Here is an 8,903-nt window from a genome sequence, read left to right on the forward strand (position 1 = left end):
TAATGTACATACATTTCTGGGCTCCCTCTGCTTGTATTGCTCTCTCTCCACTTCGGGAGATTAATGAGGTGAGGAAACAGAAGATTGTTACAAACCTGCAGCACGCTATACCTCCTAAGAAGATGATGGGAAATGTACCAAACATCATGTTATTTTGCTAACACTGCTGTGTACAGTACATAATTATAATTTAGGCGCTGTATTTCTTGCCTATTAGAATAGATAAGCAATGATCCAGGACTGCCTTGAACAGCACAGCTTCACAGGACTGATTTCTTGACGTTGTGCTGCAATAAGCTGAAGCACATTTTTGCCTGAGATTTTTGGCAGGGTCATTCATAGGTAGATTGGTTCTGAAAGCACATATTCTTGTAGGTTCACCCTCTTCACTTTCTTCACTTTCTCTTTGCCTTTGGCGTTATTGTTTTCTCCATATTTTTTGCTTCTGTCAGGAAAGAGGTTTGAGCTGATTCTTCATTTATTCATTTGCTTGAGGACCTGTAGGAATTCTGGATGTACAAGATCATTCTCATAGGATAGTTTTTGTTAGAAGGGACCAGAAAAGCCATCTTGTCTAACCCCCGTGCTGAATTGGACCCTATTGAGTACATATGTGTGTCCATCCATGCTTAGTTATTCAACATATGCTTATGGGATGTGCTGACCTGGAGCAGCCATCTGCAGTTACAGCCTGTGTGTCCTTACCACTAAGAGAGGTAAAAACTGGGTTGAAATCATAGAATCACCAAATGGTTTAAATTGGAAGGGACCTTTAAAAGTCATTTAGTCCAAAAACCACAAGACCAGGTTCCTCCAAGCCTCATCCAGTCTGATTTTGAATATTTCCAGAGATGAGGACCCACCACCTCTCCAGGCAACCTGCACCAGTGTCTCACCCCCTTCAGCATAAATGCTTTGGGCTGTTACTTGAGGGCCCTGTATCCCAGCCAAGCTGACACATTCTGATATGCAAGAAGAGCATATGATGATGCTGAGGGCTCATTCTAGATACTTTTGTTTCTCTGTTTCACCTGCATTCCTTCTGTCTTTCTCCCTCTTCCTTTTTTTTTTTTTTTTTTTAAGAAGGCTCCTACGAGCACAGCACTGATGCTGTGCAATTATCCAATTTTCTCATTTATCAAAGTTTTATGTGTCTTAGTTTAGTGCTTACACACTCATTATATTAAAGAAGAAAATAAGTCTAATGAGCCCAATTCATAATCCAAGTAAGGCCATTAACACTGCAACAGCCGAGCAGACACAGCAGTGTGGAAGTGAATGCTGTTTAAAGAAGCTCAAGGCAGAAATGTGGGCTGATCACAAAGACAAAAAAGTCATATGCCCAGCTGATAGAATCTGCACAAACATTTACAGTGGGGCCCAGCTGTTGAAATGCAGGCACTGACTGCCATCCAAGATGCTCAAGGGTGTTCAAGGCACCTTCACGATTGAAAAGGGGGAAAACCTTTCATGTGTCCACTTGATAAAACTGGGGTTTCCTCCTTTGCTTCTACCCAATGGACACTCAGAGGAGTCTTGCCTCATCTTTCTTCAAGAGTACCTCACATTTCAGGCACCCTCCCAGAAACTGCCAAGTTTCTTATGTGTCCAAACCAGAGGTGGAAATGGGATATTGAGATTACATAAGTATCATGCCTTGATTTAAAATCAGCCCATCCCAGACCCAAATCTAGATGGATTTTGCACTCCTTTCAAATTTTGAGGCAAAGCAAAAAGTAAGGATGCAAAAGTTCTGGTCATGTGGTTCAGAAGACAGGGACTGAAGATTTACAGAATCACAGAATCAATGAGGTTGGAAAAGCCCCTCAAGCCCATGGAGTCCAACCTGTGTCCAATCCCCACTGTGTCACCAGCCCAGAGCACTGAGTGCCATGTCCAGGCCTTCCCTGGACACCTCCAGGCGTGGGGACTCCAACATCTCCCCGGGCAGCCCCTTCCAATGACTGTCCACCCCTTCCATGGGGGAATTCCTCCTGATGTCCAACCTAAACCTCCCATGGTGCAGCTTCAGGCTGTGTCCTCTTGTCCTGTCACCTGGGAGGGGGAGGCAAACACCTCCTTCCAGGGGATTGCAGAGAGTGAAAAGTCACTGCTGAGTCTCCTCTAGGCTAAATTAATGTGAAAGCTTAAGACCCAGGCCAAAAGCTAATGGTTCTTCAGAAAACCAGAAATTTTCTCAAAATAACAGCTAAATATCCTCAAATGGCCATAAACTAAAGCACAAGCAGTTTCACTTCAAGATGAGGAAGAACTTTTTTATGTTGGGGGTGGCAAAACCCTGGAACAGCTGCCCAGGGAGGGCATGGATTCTCCCTTTCTGGAGACATTCCAAACCCACCTGGATGCATTCCTGTGTGACCTGCTCTGGCAGGGGGTTTGGACTGGATGATCTCTAAGGGTCCCTTCCAAACCTAACAACTCTGATGTTGTGAAGGTATGTACTAGGTATTTCAAAAGTCACTGACCCTTCTCCTCTTATTAAAAGCTCAAATGGCCTCTTTCTTCCACATCCCAATGAAAATACGCTTGCCCTTACACATACACATAAGAGTTCTGTATATTTACATGGAAGTGGACACGAATTCATCTCCCTCTCTACGCGCACATTTCACTTTTTCCTTCTTCCCTCGCTGGGATTTGGAGAAGCTGCTCCTCTGCTGTACAGCAGTGCCCCAGGAGCAGCCCTGAGGCAGCCCCGAGGCATTTTCCTGGTGTAACCCAACCCCTTGGTGGGAGCAGAGAGGGCTATCAGCTCCCTTTGATTAACAGGGTGGGTATGCCTGACGTTCACTTACCAGAACAGGGAAGATAACTTTGTAGACCACATTAATGGGGATCTACCTCCCTTGCTCATTGATGTCATTGAGCCTAACCATGTGGGGTTTTAGGAGCAGAGTAATTTCATCCTCTGCCTTTGATTACATCATAAATTGACACCTTGCCAAGTTATAAAAACATGGTTTTTGTCTGTGGAGGCCAGGGCACTTCAGATGATGCCCTCTCTCATTTGCTGGTTCTTGTGCCACAGCAGAGCTATAGATCACATCTGTAATCCTGTGGAGTTCATTATCTCCTAATGCTATTTGGTTTTTTAGATCATTAGAATGAAACTTGACCTGACCTGTGAACTATGAAATTGATTGTTGCCTTTAAATGGTCAACAGCCCATTTTCTAATCGATATACCAAATAATTTTATACATATTTAAATTATATATAACTTTAATGCTCGTTAAATTTATCTCCCACTTTCCTTCTGTAGTTTATTTTGCATGCATCTGAAACATAGATGGTGCTTTTACTACTTGATGGTACAATTTAGAAAAAAATGGAGGAAGAAGGAGGAGGACACAAATAAACCCTGACCTGAAACAAAAAGCTGAGGTACTGAACATGAGTGCAATTCTGCTGTGAAGGCTTTTAAAACATATCCTAGTTTGGGCTGTGGTTTCAGATTAATCCATTCCAAGATGACCCGGAAAAAAAAAAGAACCCAAACCAGAGCAGAGTTTGGCTGTAATCATTCAGGTTTGAATAGAGTTTGTGGCTTCTGTTCCCTACCTGCTGCTTTGCAGAATGAAGAACAGTAAGAGTTAAAGTGAAATGTTGAATTCGCTCAGGACAGCAGTGGATGCAGTGAGAAGGGAAGTTTTGAGATTACTGAGGTTATTTCTGATCCTGGGGAAGCTCTGTTTAATGGTTTGGGTCTACTGGGGCTCTGCACAAGTTTATAAAGGGATGGCCTTAAATATCATGCCTGGCCACCTTACAGAGCACTTAATTTTTAAGTAGATATAATAACCTTGCTTATGCTCTGATGGTTTTAGGAAGATCTCCTCTGGGCATCCTTTTGCATCCTGCCTTTTCTTCCAAAGTGACTTGGTGTCTTCATGCACAAACTCCTGTGCAGCCCCATTAGCAGCCTTGTTGCTCTACCTTTTCAACCACTCAGTGAAACAGAGTTTGCTTCTTTGCAAATCTAGAAAAGATGGGGTAAAAAAGGGTCTCCCACCTAAAAATGCTTCGCCTTTTGACCCAGGCTGTCCAGTTCTCTCAGCATCTCTGCATGTCTAGAAAAGACAGCCCAGTACCCCAAAGATTCCAGTTTAGGAAAGAAGTAAATTCAAATGCTCACAGCCTCAAGTTTCATCTCTTATCCATGTGGGAGAAAGAAATGAAGGAGTAAAATCTATAAAGTCTTTTTATTCTGTGAGAGATGAGAACCAAAAGGAGCAACAAGGGCATTGAGACGGAAGTGCAGTTACAGAATCAGGAAGGGTGTTGTGACCAGTGCAATTACTTAAGGCTGTAAAACTCTTGATTTCACAATTGTGGACAGGTCTTGTCATCACCTTCACTTTTTCCAGTCAACAAAAGGACTTAGTGTATTTGTCCCTCTTAAAGGCCTCTAAGGATGAAGTAATTAGCTCTTGTAACTCGTTTAGAGAGGAAAAGCAGTACATTCTACTGCAAATGACAATTAATGATGAACAAAATGATTCTTCAGTGGAAAGGTCATTCCCTGCCCCCCAGCCAGCCAATCCCTCTTGTATTTTCTGTACTCCTCAAACAGACTTTTAAAAATACTCAGGCAAAAAGGGAAGCTACCTCAGGTGTTCCCCAAATCACAGTCTTACTCAGGAAATCACAATGTGTTTTCACCCAAACGAGTTGTTGAAGGAAAAAGTGGGGAAAATACTTCACTCTACTCCCTGGTCTGCATCCTCTGGGCTTGCAGAAGGAGCAGGTTTCTGACTTTCCCATCGAGGATCCACTGCCCACAACAACATCTCTCTGTTCCCAGTCACCCCCAGGAATTCTCCTGGCCTTTCCCTGCCCTCTTGAGAGGTCTGTCTGAGAAAATAATAAAAAACTAACAAACAAAACTAGAAATCAGCAAAGAGCCATCAAAGAAAAGAAACCTCCAAACCAGTTGAAATGGTTCCCCTGGATTACTGCTAGTCAGGCAGAACTTAATCTTCTAGTTGTTCTTGTTTTTGAGAGAGGCATTCAGCACTTATCTAAAATTAAAATGGTGAGCAGTGAAAGCCCTTGCAGGCACAGGAGTCTTATCTGCATAGGTCTCTGCTTGGTTTCTGCTCTCAGCCCCTGCTTGGCAGTGAGCAGGGACTGCCTGGGGAGGGCAGTGGGGGGAAGCAGGAGCTTCTGCTGTGATCCTGTACCTGCCACTGTTGCATCCAGCAAATGGCACCTTTTAATACATGGTCATTTTTATTTATATTCCAGTTTTATCAAAGCAATGGGGCGTGCGATAGGCTGGTAAATAATTAATTTATTTCCCAAAGTCGCCCAGTGGAAGAGCTGACAAGCCCTGCCATTTATACTTTTATGAAACGCCAGATGAAGTGAAGACATCAGTGAGGGGGGCAAGTCTCTGGCAACAGAGTGAATTAGAGAATATCTTTCCTTCAGTAAGACAAATTTGTGTGGGGTAACCATGCTTTGCTGGGGAAGCCAATTGGAAAAGAGTGATAGAGGCCCAGCTGCTGAAGTTCATCAAAGTCATCTGTTTCAGGTAAGCTCATTTTTCACCAGCCAAGGGGATATTTACCTGGAGTACACCTGTAAGGTACAGCCGACAGATTGAATGGTACAGTGCTTTATTATATTTCACACCCTGATGATTCAATATGATAGGAAAAGAGGGAGAGAAAAGCAGAGAGCTACAAAAAAAAAGAAAAAAAAAGAAAAAAAAAGAAAGCAAGCAAGCCATATCTTCTCTTTGGACTGTGTTGCACTGTTTGGCTGCACTGCTTAGGCAAACCAAAGGGAAGTGAGCAGTCTTGCAGTGCATTATGTTTCTGTGAGAGCATTTAGCTCACAATAAACTTTTTTTTTCCTTCTCCTTTCCTTTTTTTGCAAGTGCCATCCTAAATTTCTGCAGTGAGGCAACACAACATGATATGTACCACATTAAGTATGTCCACCCAACCAGCCAGCAAGAGCTGACTCTTCCTGTTGGCTCCCCTGGAAGTTCCATACTGGGAACTTCTGGGAAGTTCAGCTGCTGGGAAAGCACAGATGCCTTCAGCTGGGCAAAGAGCTGAAATTCCTGAATTCGTCTGAATTTGCCCTACACCTCTTGTCAAAGTCTGCACCCTGCTTTCAGGTCACCCCCCCGCAAGGTCATTGCATTGGAGGTTCATAATTTTGCTGTGCTGAAGACAACCAGATCCATTGAGGCTCTAGTGAGAGACTGAATTCAAGTTCCACAAGATCAAGAAACAGCATAATTTCACCTGATTTTGCAAATCTGGCTGTTGCAGCCCCCAGGAGACCAAGCATAGCTGTGCCTTGGTAAATAAGGCTATCAGTGTGTGGTTTCAGGTTCTTGATGACGGTCATGGGGTTTTGGGGATGGGAATTTTGCTGCTTGTGCCCACTGCTTCCACTCAAAAAGAAAATGGACATTTCTGTCAGCTCCTGAAAGAGTGTGGCCACAGTCCTTCTTGCTCAGAGAGCAGCATTCAGATTTGATGTACAATGTCTTGTATATCTCTGCTTCCCAACAGTCAAATATATTTGCTTCCTGGAAAAGGAGCTTATCTCTATCACAGCAAGTCTGGCTCAGAGGGAAAAGTCTGACAGATAATGCCACAACCATTTTGCTGTGAGTTGTCAAAGCTTAGCTGAATGAAGTCTTCTGAAGGAATTTTTAGTCCTCACAGAAATTATTGTTGTCAGAGACAACTTTCTGGTGTCTGATAATGCCTTCATCAGTAACCTGGAGATTTAAGGTGTCTGAGCACCTGAATGTGATCTGGGGGGCAATGGTGTGTCAGTATTGATGTGTCCTGGAGATCCTTGAGAAAAAGAGGTTTGAGGTTTATTTTATATATATATATATATATATATTTATTTATTTATATTTATATTTATATTTATATTTATATTTATATTTATATTTATATTTATATTTATATTTATATTTATATTTTTATATTTTTATATTTTTATATATGTATGTATGTATATTTGTTTATTATTTATTTATTTATTTATTTATTTATTTATTTATTTATTTATTTATTTATTCATTGTTATGGCGTTTGTTTGTTTGTTTGTTTGTTTGTTTGTTTGTTATTCTGGCACAGCTGTAACCCCTGCCATTTGCCTCAGGATCAGATTCCAGCCTTGGGGTCACAGCCAAAGGTTGCATCAGCCAATCCTTCACCTTGCTGTGTCACATGCCAGCAAGGATAACAGCTGGGCATGCCAGTCCACCTCCTGCAAGGTGTCATGGGGTCATGGACCAACATGGTTTGGCAAGACCTACAAACTACCTGGCTGAATCCCAGTGATGCCTCATTTTAGTCCAGACTGATGCTGAAAGCCACTTGCCCTGAACAGGGGCTCTGCTGCCTGAGACAGGAGCTCTGGTGGGCAGCAGACACCAACAAGGCAGCTGGACAATGATGGAAAGGGGACATCAGCTCTACTCTTGCTGGTAGCACTGGAAACCTCAGAAATCTGTGCAGTCATGCCCGGATTTGCCCTCCAAAGGGGGAAATAAATAAAAATGCAAGTTTAAGCATATAAATGTCCAGATCTGAAGGACTCTTTCTCTAGAGTCTAAGTGTCTCCAGATTCCAGATGTAGTAAAGATCATTCAGGATTGTCTAGGGAATATCTTTCTATGCTGGATTTCTCCTGATATAATTTGTTTTTAATAAAAGAGGTGGTTTCTCCTAAACTCTCAGGTACGCCTATTTCTGTTCCTTTTAAGAAAAAGAATCCTTCAATAAATTAGCATGCCTTTAAAATGATAATATGGCCTATAAAAATTATTGTGATTCATATCAGAACACATAATGATTTAACTAATCAGTCATTAATTAAACAGGTTTTTACCTGCGGGGGCTGCAAGAGTTTAATAATTTAAGCTGACTAAATGTTAGTACTACCCAGGCATAATTAGAGCTGTGGGGAAAGTTTCACAAATACAGCAAAGCTGGCTACATTTCATGCTATTTTCTGAGAGCAGGCAGCAATCTGCCAGCAGAGCAGACTTTTCAATTCTAAATGAGCATGCTGCCATGACAGAATGACCGGGAGGGAACCGGACTAAGGATGTCGGTTAACATAAATATTAAAAGAATCCACACTGCTACAACAGCTTAAATAGAATCACAGAATCACAGAATGGTTTGGCTTGGAAAGGACCTTAAGTGCCAAGTAGTCTAACGCCTTGCCATAGGTAGGGACACAAGACCAGGCTGCTGCAAGCCCCATCCAGCCTGGCCTGGGACACTGCCAGGGATCCAGGGGCAGCCACAGCTGCTCTGGGCACCCTGGGCCAGGGCCTGCCCACCCTCCCAGCCAGCAATTCCTAATTGCCAATATCCCTTCTAACCCTGCCCTCTGACAATTTAAAGCTGCTCCCCTTTGTCCTGTCTCTTCTTTGGGGTATATATGATCACCCTCATTGCAGAAGCTGCTGCAGGATTGACCCCTTTGTTATGAGCTTATCCTTATCCATCTCAAGCACATCCTTGTAGAAGTCCCAGTGCATCAGGGTTCAGGGAAAGAGCTTCTGTTAACAGAATTGTGTTGCTTTATCTTACAAGATGGAGATGAGTTTCAGGAGCCTGGACTCTTCTCTCTGGGACCTTCATGGACACATTTTTTTCCACCTCCAAGTCCCAGTTTACATGCCAATAAACTGTAGCCTTTTCCTGTTTGGCAGTGCCTGAGTGCTGTATTTGTGCTCCAAAAATGCTCTGTTAGTGCCAACTATTATCTTATTAATTACAGCCTACAACTTTTCCCTTGAGCACTAGGAGTCTGTAGTGGTCCAGTGAAGGAGATAACACCTGGAGGAGGTCACAGGTTCACACACAAAGGCCCAAAATTTCTGAATCC

This window comes from Molothrus ater, chromosome Z (genome assembly GCF_012460135.2).
Source record: "Molothrus ater isolate BHLD 08-10-18 breed brown headed cowbird chromosome Z, BPBGC_Mater_1.1, whole genome shotgun sequence".
NCBI classification, from domain to species: domain Eukaryota; kingdom Metazoa; phylum Chordata; class Aves; order Passeriformes; family Icteridae; genus Molothrus; species Molothrus ater.